This window comes from Parasteatoda tepidariorum, chromosome 6 (assembly GCF_043381705.1).
Source record: "Parasteatoda tepidariorum isolate YZ-2023 chromosome 6, CAS_Ptep_4.0, whole genome shotgun sequence".
Lineage (NCBI taxonomy): Eukaryota > Metazoa > Arthropoda > Arachnida > Araneae > Theridiidae > Parasteatoda > Parasteatoda tepidariorum.
The window spans coordinates 22,822,304-22,834,708 of NC_092209.1; positions in this window are offsets into that span (position 1 = coordinate 22,822,304).

The following is a 12,405-nucleotide window of genomic DNA, read 5'->3' on the forward strand; positions in this document are numbered from 1 at the left end:
AAAAAAATTATTAAAAAAATGTGCGGTTATATGAGTGATTTTGTTTCTAAAAATACTGTCTGCTGCACTAATTAACGAGTGCAAATGTTTAATGCAATTACCTAATGAATATTTAAGTTTCGAACCTTTAATCATTATAATCTGTTCTTAGACCTAAATCCGATCATTAGTTTATATGTTATTCAGAGTTTTAATTTTCTTGGATCGAAAACAAGATACAATAAAAAAAGTTAAAACTAAACACTTATTGCAATAAATGCTAATTGTAAGCTAGTGATAAATCATTAATTATTACTAGATTCGATTTTTTTTTTTAGAAAAAGTAAGCATGCATATCTAGGTTTGCCACTAGTGACTAAAATTGCAAAAATTGGTGACGTTGGAAATTTTCAACTTTAATACTAGGTTTACGGGACGCGTCATTTTGACGCATTTTAAATTTTATAACGAAAATTACAAAACCCGTTTACATTTTTATTTTATCTCTTGTAATGACTTTTATCCATTGATCGAGGTAAATATAGATTGAAGTCTATTTTCTTCGAAAGCGTTGAAATGTTGAAATTCTCTTTGTGGTTGTCCTATTTTTATGGATATGCGTCTATTTGAAGCGATCGTAATTTAGACAAAATTTTGAGTAAACATTCAAACATCGCATCAATAATAAATAGGAATGTACGGACAATACTTCTATTCATTATCCGATAGTGTTATCTCAAATGAAACAAGCAATAAACAACTTTTACCATTAAGCAATAATAGAAAGAATAAACGCAGAAAGTCAATTGATGTCAGATTTTGAAGGTTTCAGTTGCTTAGTTCGAGTATTGAAAAATAAAATACTAGAATATTTCATAAATATATATATCATTTTTATTTTTTTCTCATTGTATATAATTACATTGCTTTCTAAGTGCAGATATGGCAACTGCTCCGGTCACGCCAAAATAATATTTTTAAAAAACCGAAAAATAACTACTAAGTAAATCTTACATATTAAAAGTTCTGAATTATATAAATCTACGATTCATTTAGAAATAGTTGTGGATAAAAATCTACAAAATTCAATTTATTAAACCAAGAATCACACTACCACTTTAAATTGTGCATCTTCTGTCCGGAGCAAGTTGGCATCTCTGTAAATGCTGTTATATGTATTCGTTTATGCGTCAAATTCACAATGAGATACAATCAAGATAAAGTTAAAACTCTTCTTTCCATCTGTTAATCAAAGACTAAAAAACAAACATTTCTTCTGCAACTTTCATGTGACACAATTTCTCACTGGACACGGCAACTTCAAGGCATATTTGAAAAGATTTGGCTTAAGTTCCAGTGATCTGTGTGATTGCAATATTGGAGGAACACAAGACGATGAGCATTTTATTGTAAAATGCTCACATTTTGAGAAAAATAGAAAAAACTTAATAATTGCTTTGAAATCGCTAATATTAACTTTTCTCCCCCTTTTCGCTCTTTTGTGGGAAACAAAACCATCTTTAAACTTTTCTGCAAATTCATTGATTCAGTTTTTAATGTAAATTTATAAATCACTTTGTTTTGTATACTAATTTTAATTTTTCTTTTTTCTCATCCTTTTTGTAAATGTCTTTATTTATTTCTTCTTTTATTATTATTTTTCTTTTCTAAATTTTACGTGCCCTTTTAGTATGTATTTCCGTTTAAATATCCTACAGTGTCTGCTGCCATGCTTACATCTGTAGCTTCGTGTTGTACTTTTTCGGTGGTGCACGAGAAAACGTTTTGTTCTTGAATTAAAAAAGCAAAAAACAAACGTAATGTATTGCATCATAAACGTAAATGTATTATCCTTCTTCATACACTTTCTGCGTTGTTGAGAGGTAGGAACTCTTATTAGTCACTCAATTTTTAAAAAATTCTCCGTGGAAATAAACGTAAATGCATTATCTCCTTCTTCCATCCACTTTCTACGTATGAGAGAGGTGGGAACTCTAAGTAGTCACTCAAATTAAATTTTAAAAAAATTCTTCATATCAATACAATTCTGAAATGCCATAAAAACTTTAGCTTGTAGAATGAAACCGATATCGAATTTAAAAGCATTTACAAATAAATATCCATAATAATGTTCAAAGACCTAATGAATTGGAAAATATATAAAAAAAAAAAACTTGTGTAATTCATTATAACATTAATAAAAGCTTCGTTTGCTTATTTGAAATTCAGGCACAGAACTTTCAAACATACTTGTAATTATATATTGTTGTGTTTATAATTGAACCACTTTTTAATTATTGAGAAGCCTATTCAAGAGCAACACAACAACAGAAAATATTTTCAGACCTAATCGAAGAATACTTATCAACCTTTCTCCTGAACTCACAAGAAGTGCTTTGTATTATTCACTACTATCACGACTTAAAGAAAAAATAACTTATTTGAAGAATATCAATGGAATTTTTCTCTTTCTGCTTTCTCAATATCCACCAACCAAATCTATTGCTAGTGGATATGTTAATTAAGCTTTTTCATTGAATAATAAGCGTGTAACTTTAAAAATTTAAAATTATTTGTTAAATATATTCTATTTTCTAAAACGGTAGTTTCAAAACTTTGAAGAACCTAAATTAATATTATTTATTTTTCAACATCTCTCAAGTAAAAGGAAACTGAATATTTTATTTTATATATTTAAAAAATACATTCCTTAAAATGATTTAATAATTTATATGTCTTAAAATTGAAATATTTTTAAAACGTATGCACAAAAATAATAATAAATAATAATTTAAAGCTATTTTTTGCATAGATACTTGGATAAAAGAATTTTATTACTGTGTAAAAAATGTTTCGATAAACTTGAAAATTTCTCGAGATATTGCGAAACACACGAAGAGTAAAATCAAAATTAAGAGAAATAAACTTTTGATAGCTCACCTGTCCAACATATTGGAACCATTTAGACAGAATTCTAATTTGTCGGTAAACAAGTTATTAAAAAAACTGTGCTGTTATATGAGAGATTTTGTTTCTTAAAATACTGTCTCCTGCACTAATTAACGAGTGCAAATGTTTATTGCAATTAACTAATGAATATTTAAGTTTCGGTCCTTGAATCATTAAAAATCTGTTCTTAGGCCTAACTCCAATTATTAGTTTATATGTTATTTAGAGTTATAATTTTCTTGCATCGAAAACAAGATACANTGATGCCAACTTGGTTTTTCGCACATCACTAGAATTGACGGTATTCATGAATGTATCTTTCTCTATATCCACCTGCCAAATTTATTGCTAATAGATTTGATCATGTTACAGGTATGATTTTTTTTTTTTGATCTGAATTTGATGAGGTATCTGCCCGCGGTAGCGGGCACCTGACCTCTTCATCTGAAAATGCGCCCTAAGGCAACGGTGACTAATGGCGTGAAATAAAAATGGAATTCCGCAGATGAAAATCTGTGGGCGTCTTGGTTGGAATATCTCCGAGTCTAGGTCTTGGGAGCCGGGAGAAGGGAATGGATCAGTGAAACTAAATCCTCGTCTTTCAAGAGTTCTTGCAGTTCCTTAACAATTCTCAGGAACCTAGTGGCTGAGCTGGTGGCACTCCGATGTTCTTTCCTTTTGGGAGCGAATTTTCTCTTTGGCCTGGATGGCAGCCTGAAAAACAGGCTGCGTGGTCATGCTTGCAATTCACACAAGTCGGAGGCTCGCTCAGGGGCTTCGTGCACAGGTAGGAATAATGCGCTCCTGCGCATTTCATGCACGCTACAGGTATGATTCATAAATTTAAAATAACTTATTAAATATATTCTGTTTTCTGAAACGGTAGTTTCAAAATTTTGAAAAACCAAAATTAATATTATTTATTTTTCAACATCTCTCAAGTTAAAGGAAGCTGAGTATTTTATTTTATATATTTAAAAAATGCTTTCCTTAAAATGACTTAATAATTTTTATGTCTTAAAATTTAAATATTTTTAAAACGTATGCACAAAAATAATAATTTAAAGCTATTTTTTTGCATAGATATTTGGATAAAAGAATTTTATTACTGTGTAAAAAAATGTTTCGATAAACTTGAAAATTTCTCGAGATATTGCGAAACACACGAAGAGTAAAATCAAAATTAAGAGAAATAAACTTTTGATAGCTCACCTGTCCAACATATCGGAACCATTTAGACAGAATTCTAATTTGTCGGTAAACAAGTTATTAAAAAAACTGTGCTGTTATATGAGAGATTTTGTTTCTTAAAATACTGTCTCCTGCACTAATTAACGAGTGCAAATGTTTATTGCAATTAACTAATGAATATTTAAGTTTCGGTCCTTGAATCATTAAAAATCTGTTCTTAGGCCTAACTCCAATTATTAGTTTATATGTTATTTAGAGTTATAATTTTCTTGCATCGAAAACAAGATACAATTAAAAAAAACTAAACACTTTATACAATAAATGCTAATTATAAGCCTGTAATAAATCATTAATTATTACAAGATTTGATTTTTTTTAAAGAGAAAGTAAGTATATCTAGGTTTGCCACGAGTGACTAAAATTGCAAAAAGTGGTGACGATTGAAATTTAGAATTTTAACACTAGGTTCACGGGACGTGTAATTTTTATGCATTTCAAATTTTATAACGAAAATTACAAAACCGGTTAGCATTTTTATTGTATCTCTTGTAGTGGATTTTGTCCATTGATCGAGGTAAATATAGATTGAAGTCTATTTTTTTCAAAAGCGTTGAAATATTGAAATTCTCTTTGTGGTAGTCCTATCTCTACGGATATGAGTCAATTTAACGCGATCGTAATTTAGACAAAATTTAGAGTAAATATGCAAACATCACATCAAAAATAAATAGGAATGTACCGACAATACTTCGATCCGTTAACCGATGCCGTTAATTCAAATGAAACAAGCGATAAACAACTGTTGCCGATAAGCAATAACAGAAAGAACAAACGCAGAATGTCAATTGGTGTCAGATTTTGAAGGTTTCAGTTACTTCGTTCGAGTATTGAAAAAAGAAAATACTAGAATATTTCATAAATATATGCCTCATGTTTTCATTTTTTTCTAATAGTATATAAATATATTGCTTTCTAAGTGCAGAGATGAAAACTACGCCAAAATAATTTTTTATAAAAACGATGAACAACTTCTGTGTGAATTTTGCATATACTAATACTGTTATAATTAAAGTGTTGAATTATATAAGCTTACGATTTATTTAGAAATAGTGGTGGATAAAAATATACTAAATTCAATTTATTAAACCAAGAATCACAATTGATATACTACCACTTTAAATAAGCATATTCTGTCCGGAGCAAGTTGGCATCTCTGTAAGTGCTGTTATCTGTCTTCGTTTATGCGTCAAATTCACAATGAGATACAATCAAGATAAAGTTAAAACTAAACACTTTACGCTATATATGCTAATTATAAGCCTGTAATAAATCCTTATTTATTACTAGATTTGATTTTTTTTCTTCAAAAGTATGCATAGGTTTGCCAATGGTGATTAAAATTGCAAAAAGTAATGACGATTAAAATTTAGAATTTCAATAAAAAATACCAAAATTTGAAAAGTTTTTATATCATATGTTTTTTAGATAATTAGAATTGCCAACTTTCTACGCTTTGCGAAAAAAAAATTAAGTAATATCGAAATTAGAGTTTTTTTAGCTAAGTTTTNAAAAAAAAAAAAAAAAAAAAAAAAAAAAAAAAAAAAAAAAAAAAAAAAAAAAAAAAAAAATCAAGTAATATCGAAATTAAACTATTTTTAGCTAAGTTTTTTTCTTCATATTTTGTCTTCTGAAATATATGAAATGCCATAAGAAATACATTATTAGTGTTATCTCGAGGTGACACTTTTAAAGAGTGAGTTTAATTATTCTAATTCCGCATGTTTCACTCTTCAATTCGCTACCAATTTAATAGAATTTGGCAGAAAGCGGAGCATTTGTTATCTGTAGTTTACTATTGAAATTGGATTCCGAGAATGATTTTCCTACAAATATGAACAAGTTGATATGTAAGTCATAGAAATATTGAAAAATTAAAAGGATAATAAATAAATAAATTTTCTACCACTTTTTACATTTTAGTCACCTGGAGCGTCTATGTATATGTTATATAAGGACTACGACTTCGGTGAGACAAATGGTTCCTATGAATTAATAATATTTGTTTGTAATGGAAAAAAATTCTTATAGATTATTTTTTCCATTACAAACGTACATAATGTATTGCATCACAAACTTAATTGTATTATCCTTGTTCCTTCACTCTCTACATTGTAGAGAGGTAGGAACTCTTATTAGTCACTCAATTTTTAAAAAATTCTCCATGGAAATATATTATTAAATTGCATGGAACTGTAGCTTGCAGAGTGAAACCGATAACGAATATGAGAACAGCGACTAAGAACAATATATATATAATTACGTTTAAAAGTTACGTTTGATTTAAAATTACGTTTAAAAATAAGATAACTACGTTTACGTAATTTATAAGAAAATATTGTGCAATTCATTATAATGGGAATGAAAGCTTCTTTTGTATATTTGGAAATACTTCATTTTTCAGGCACAGAACTTTCAGGCAGACGTAATTATATTTTGTTGTGTTTATAATTAAGCCACTTTTAAATTGTTGAGAAGCCCATTCAAGAGTAATTCAAGAACAAAAAAAAATTTCAGATCTGATGGAAGAATACTTATTAGCCTTTCTTCTGAACTCGCAAGTAGTGCTCTTTCTTTCATTACTATCACAAATAAAGGAAAAAATTACTTATTTCAATGTATATCAATGAATTTTTCTCTTTTTCCTTCTCAGTATCCACCAGCTAAATATATTGCTAGATGATACCTTAATTAATCGATTTCAGAATATGGAATCTTATCGAACGCCAGCAAATTTTAAATATTTTATTAAATATATTCTATTTTTTGAAACGGTAGTTTCAAAATTTTGAACAACCTAAATTAATATTATTTATTTTTCAACATCTCTCAAGTAAAAGGAAGCTGAATATTTTACTTTATATATTTAAAAAATACATTCCTTAAAATGATTTAATAATTTATAAGTCTTATAACAGAAATATTTTTAAAACGTAATCACAAAAATAATAACGAATAATTATTTAAAGCTTTTTTTGGATCGATACTTGGATAAAAGAATTTTATAACTGTGTACAAAATGTTTCGATGAGCTTGAAAATTCCTCGAGATATTGCGAAACACGCAAAAAGTGAAATCAAAATTAAGAGAAATAAACTTTCGATAGCTCGCCTGTCGAATATATTGAAACCATTTCGACAGAATTCAAATTTGTCGGGAAAAAAAATTATTAAAAAAAACGTGCGGTTATATGAGTGATTTTGTTTCTTAAAATACTGTCTACTGCACTAATTAACGAGTGCAAATGTTTAATGCAATTAACTAATGAATATTTAAGTTTCGACCCTTTAATCATTATAATCTGTTCTTAGGCTTTACTCTGATCATTAGTTTATATGTTATTTAGAGTTTTAATTTTCTTGCATCGAAAACAAGATACAATAAAAAAAAATTAAAAATAAACACTTTATACAATAAATGCTAATTATAAGCCTGTAATAAATCATTAATTATTACAAGATTTGATTTTTTTTAAAGAGAAAGTAAGTATATCTAGGTTTGCCACGAGTGACTAAAATTGCAAAAAGTGGTGACGATTAAAATTTACAATTTTAACACTAGGTTCACAGGACATGTCACTTTGACGCATTTCAAATTTTATAACGAAAATTACAAAACCCGTTTGAATTTTTATTTTATCTCTTGTAATGACTTTTATCCATTGATCAAGGTAAATATATATTGAAGTCTATTTTCTTTAAAAGCGTTGAAACGTTGAAATTCTATTTGTGGTAGTCCTATCTCTACGGATATGAGTCAATTTGAAGCGATTGTAATTTAGACAAAATTTAGAGTAAACATGCAAACATCACATCAATAATAAATAGGCATGTGCCGACAATACTTCGATCCGTTAACCGATGTCGTTAATTCAAATGAAACAAGCGATAAACAACTGTTGCCGATAAGCAATAATAGAAAGAACAAACTCAGAATGTCAATTGATGTCAGATTTTGAAGGTTTCAGTTGCTTAGTTCGAGTATTGAAAAGTAAAATACTAGAATATTTATAAATATATACCTCATAATTTCATTTTTTTTCTTATAGTATATAATTACATTGCTTTCTAAGTGCAAAGATGCCGACTGTTCCGGACACGCCAAAATAATTAAAAAAAAAAAAACGATAATTTACTACTAAGTAAATTTTGCATAGATAAAGTGTTGAGTCATATAAGCCTGCGACTATTTAGAAATAGTGGTGGCTAAAAGTCTACTAAATTGAATTTTTTAAACCAAGAATCACACTTGATATACTACCATTTTAAATTATACATTTTATGTCCGGAGCAAGTTGGCATTTCAGTAAGTGCTGTTATATGTATTCGTTTATGCGCAGGGACCGATAAAGACAAATTCAGGCCGACAAAATTTTTGGGGCCCTTGACAAAATATTTTGAAATTAAGTTTCTGAAGAGTAGTACTAACTATAAAAAGAATCTATTGAACTGCAATCTATTGAAGCAGACAATTGCAGATTATTTTTCTAAAATAAAGTTTAAACATGTAATTATTAAAGCAAAATATAAAACACCATACTGTTGCATGAAAATAAAAATAGTTTTGTGACCACAAAAAATTGAAATCAGTGATTTTTGCTAAAGTCACTGATTAGCTGAATTATTTTAAAGATTGCAGCCTTCCATCTACAGATATACATATTTGTTAAGTTCTTGTTGACACTAATCATTTATAAGAAACCTTGCGAATATGCATTCTCGTTGCATTTGCTTAAGCCGTCGGAAAAAAAATTGCATCAATAAAAATCCAGCTGTATTTTCGAAATTGATTGGTGCAATGTTTACACGAGTTTGGTTTATCACTTGAAATAAAAAATGCCTTTTTTGAGATAAACTGTTTCTTTCAGTATTTTTTTAAATGTAATATTGTGGACTTTTTACTATTTTTTGAGGCCTCTTCCAGAAAGTTTAGGTCCTAGGCCCGTGCCTATTGGGCCTGGGCGATAATCAGACCCTGTGTATGCGTCAAATTCACTATTAGATAAAATCAAGATAAAGTTAAAACTAAACACTTTACGTAATAAATGCTAATTATAATCCTGTAATAAATCATGATTTATTACTAGGTTTGATTTTTTTTAAGAAAAAAGTTTGCCAATGGTGATTAAAATTGCAAAAAGTAATGACGATTAAAATTTAGAATTTCAATAAAAGATATTAAAATTTAAAAAGTTTTTATATCATATGTTTTTGTAGATTATTAGAATTGCCAACTTGCTACGCTTTACTGACTAAACTCTTCTTTCTATCTGTTAATCAAAGACTTAAAAACAACATTTCTTTTTCAACTTTCATGTAACGCAATTTCTCACTGGATACGGCAACTTCAAGGCATATTTAAAAAGATTTGGCTTAATTTCCAGTGATCTGTGTGATTGCAATATTGGATGAACACAAGACGTTGAGCATTTTATTGTAAAATGCTCACATTTTGAGAAAAATAGAAAAAACTTTATAGTTGCTTTAAAGTCGCTCAATATTAACTTTCCTCCCCCCCCCTTCACACTTTTCTGCAAACGATCTGTAACAAAACGAAACTTTTCTGTAACAAAACGATCTTCAAACTTTTCTGCAAATTCATTGATTTAGTTTTTAATGTAAATTTATAAATCACTTTGTTTTGGGTACTATTTTAATTTTTTTTTCTCATACTTTTTGTCAATGTTTTTATTTATTTATTTTTTTATTATTATTTTTCTTTTCTAAATTTTACATGCTCTTTTAGTATGTATTTCCGCTTAAATATCCTACATTGTTTGCTACCATACTTACGTCTGTAAGCCTCGTGGATGTACTTTTTCAGTGGTGCACGATGAATCATTTTGTTCTTGAATTAAAAAAACAAAAAACAAACGCAATGTATTACATCATAAGCGAAAATGTATGCGTTTATAATTGAACCACTTTTAAATTATTGAGAAGCCTATTCAAGAGCGATACGAGAACGGAAGAAATTTTCAGGTCTAAAAGAAGATTACTTATCAACCTTTCTTCTGAGCTCACAAGAAGTCCTTTTTATTATTAATTACTATAACAACTATCAGGAAAAAAAACTTTTTCGAAGTATTTCAATTAATTATACTATATTCATGAATTTTTCACTTTTCTTTCTCAGTGTCCACCAGCTAAATATATTGCTAGAAGACACATTTAATAAACGTAAACAAATTTAAATAATCAATTAACGTAATACAAATTTAAAAATGTATCATTATTTATTATCAGATTTGATTTTTTTTAAAAAAATAAACAATGCATATCCAGGTTTGCCACGTGTGACTTCAATTGCAAAAGGTGGCGATGAGTAAAATTTAGAATTTTAATGAAAGAGATTAAAATGTTCATTTTTATGGCATATATTACTTAGATTACCTGAGATGCCAACTTGCTTCGCTTTGTATGACAAATATTTTCTTGTAATATCGAAATTAAAGTTGTTTTTGTTTTTTTCTTCTTCATTTTTTGAAATTCGAAATTTTTTGATTTATTGAAAATATCATAAGAAATGCAACATTATTATTGTTATTACGGGGCGACGCTTTGAAAGGGCGGACGTAATTATCTTAATTCTGTAAGGTTTACTCTTCAATTCGCTTCCAATTTACTAAGATTTTGCACAAAGCAGAGCAGTTTTTATTTCTGGTTTACGTTTTAAATTTGAATTCTGCGAATGATTTTCTTTTAATTATGAACAACTTGAAATATAAGCCACAGTAGCATTGAACAATTAAAGAGAAATAAATAAGTAAGATTTCTAAAACTTTTTACATTTTTAGTCATCTGTGGTGAGCTGCATGTCTTGTGTAAGGAACACGACTTTATGTAAAATGATTTCTATGAAGTATATAATATTATTTGCTTGTAATGGAAAAAAACAATATAGATCATTTTCAATGAAATGGACTATATTCAGGAATATTTATTCTGTTTGATGTCAGTATCCACCAGCCAAATATATTGCTAGCGGATTCTTTCAATATAAATATAATTATAATTATACTTTTATTCCAAGTTATGAGAAATTTACAATTTATTATAAAATATATTTTATTTTCTGAAACGGTAGTTTTTTAAATCTGAAATAATTCATGATGAATATTATTTATAAATATGTCCACGTGCGTCACGTAAAGGGAATGCTGTAGTCAATGAGGCTGATCACAACCTCCTACATCAGTAAGCCGCCACACGGGTTTTTATAAGAAGTTGCGCAGACTAATTAAAAAAGTTAACCAGTTGTGCGCAAGAACCTAAATTCTAGTTTAAAAGTTGCTGGATATAGGTGGGATCTCGGTATTTGGCCCCAAGGGTCACCAACCGATTCATCGATATTGTTTGTCATATTACAAGGGAGTCATAAAAGCTAATAAGTTCTTTAATGTTGAAGAAAATTCAAGTCCTTGATGGTATTCGACATGGGGTGCCAATAAGCAATAACAGAAAGAACAAACGCAGAATGTCAATTGGTGTCAGATTTTGAAGGTTTCAGTTACTTCGTTCGATTATTGAAAATGAAATACTAGAATATTTCATAAATATATGCCTCATGTTTTCATTTTTTTCTAATAGTATATAAATATATTGCTTTCTAAGTGCAGAGATGCCAACTATTCCAGACGCGGCAAAATAATTTTTTAAAAAAACGATGAACAACTACTGTGTGAATTTTGCATATACTAATACTGATATAATTAAAGTGTTGAATTATATAAGCCTACGATTTATTTAGAAATAGTGGTGGATAAAAATCTACTAAATTGAATATATTAAACCGAGAGTCACAATTGATATACTACCACTTTAAATTATAAATTTTCTGTCTGGATCAATTTGGCATCTCTGTAAGTGAAAGTAGCCACCGTGACTGTCTTCGTTTATGCGTCAAATTCACAATGAGATACAATCAAGATAAAGTTAAAATTAAACACTTTACGCTATAAATGCTAATTATAAGCCTATAATAAATCCTTATTTATTACTAGATTTGATTTTTTTTTTCAAAAGTATGCATAGGTTTGCCAATGGTGTTTAAAATTGCAAAAAGTAATGACGATTAAAATTTAGAATTTCAATAAAAGATACTAAAATTAGAAAAGGTTTTATATCATATGTTTTTTAGATAATTAGAATTGCCAACTTTCTACGCTTTGCAAAAAAAAAAAAAAAAAAAAAAAAAAAAAAAAAAAAAAAAAAAAAAAAAAAAAAAAAA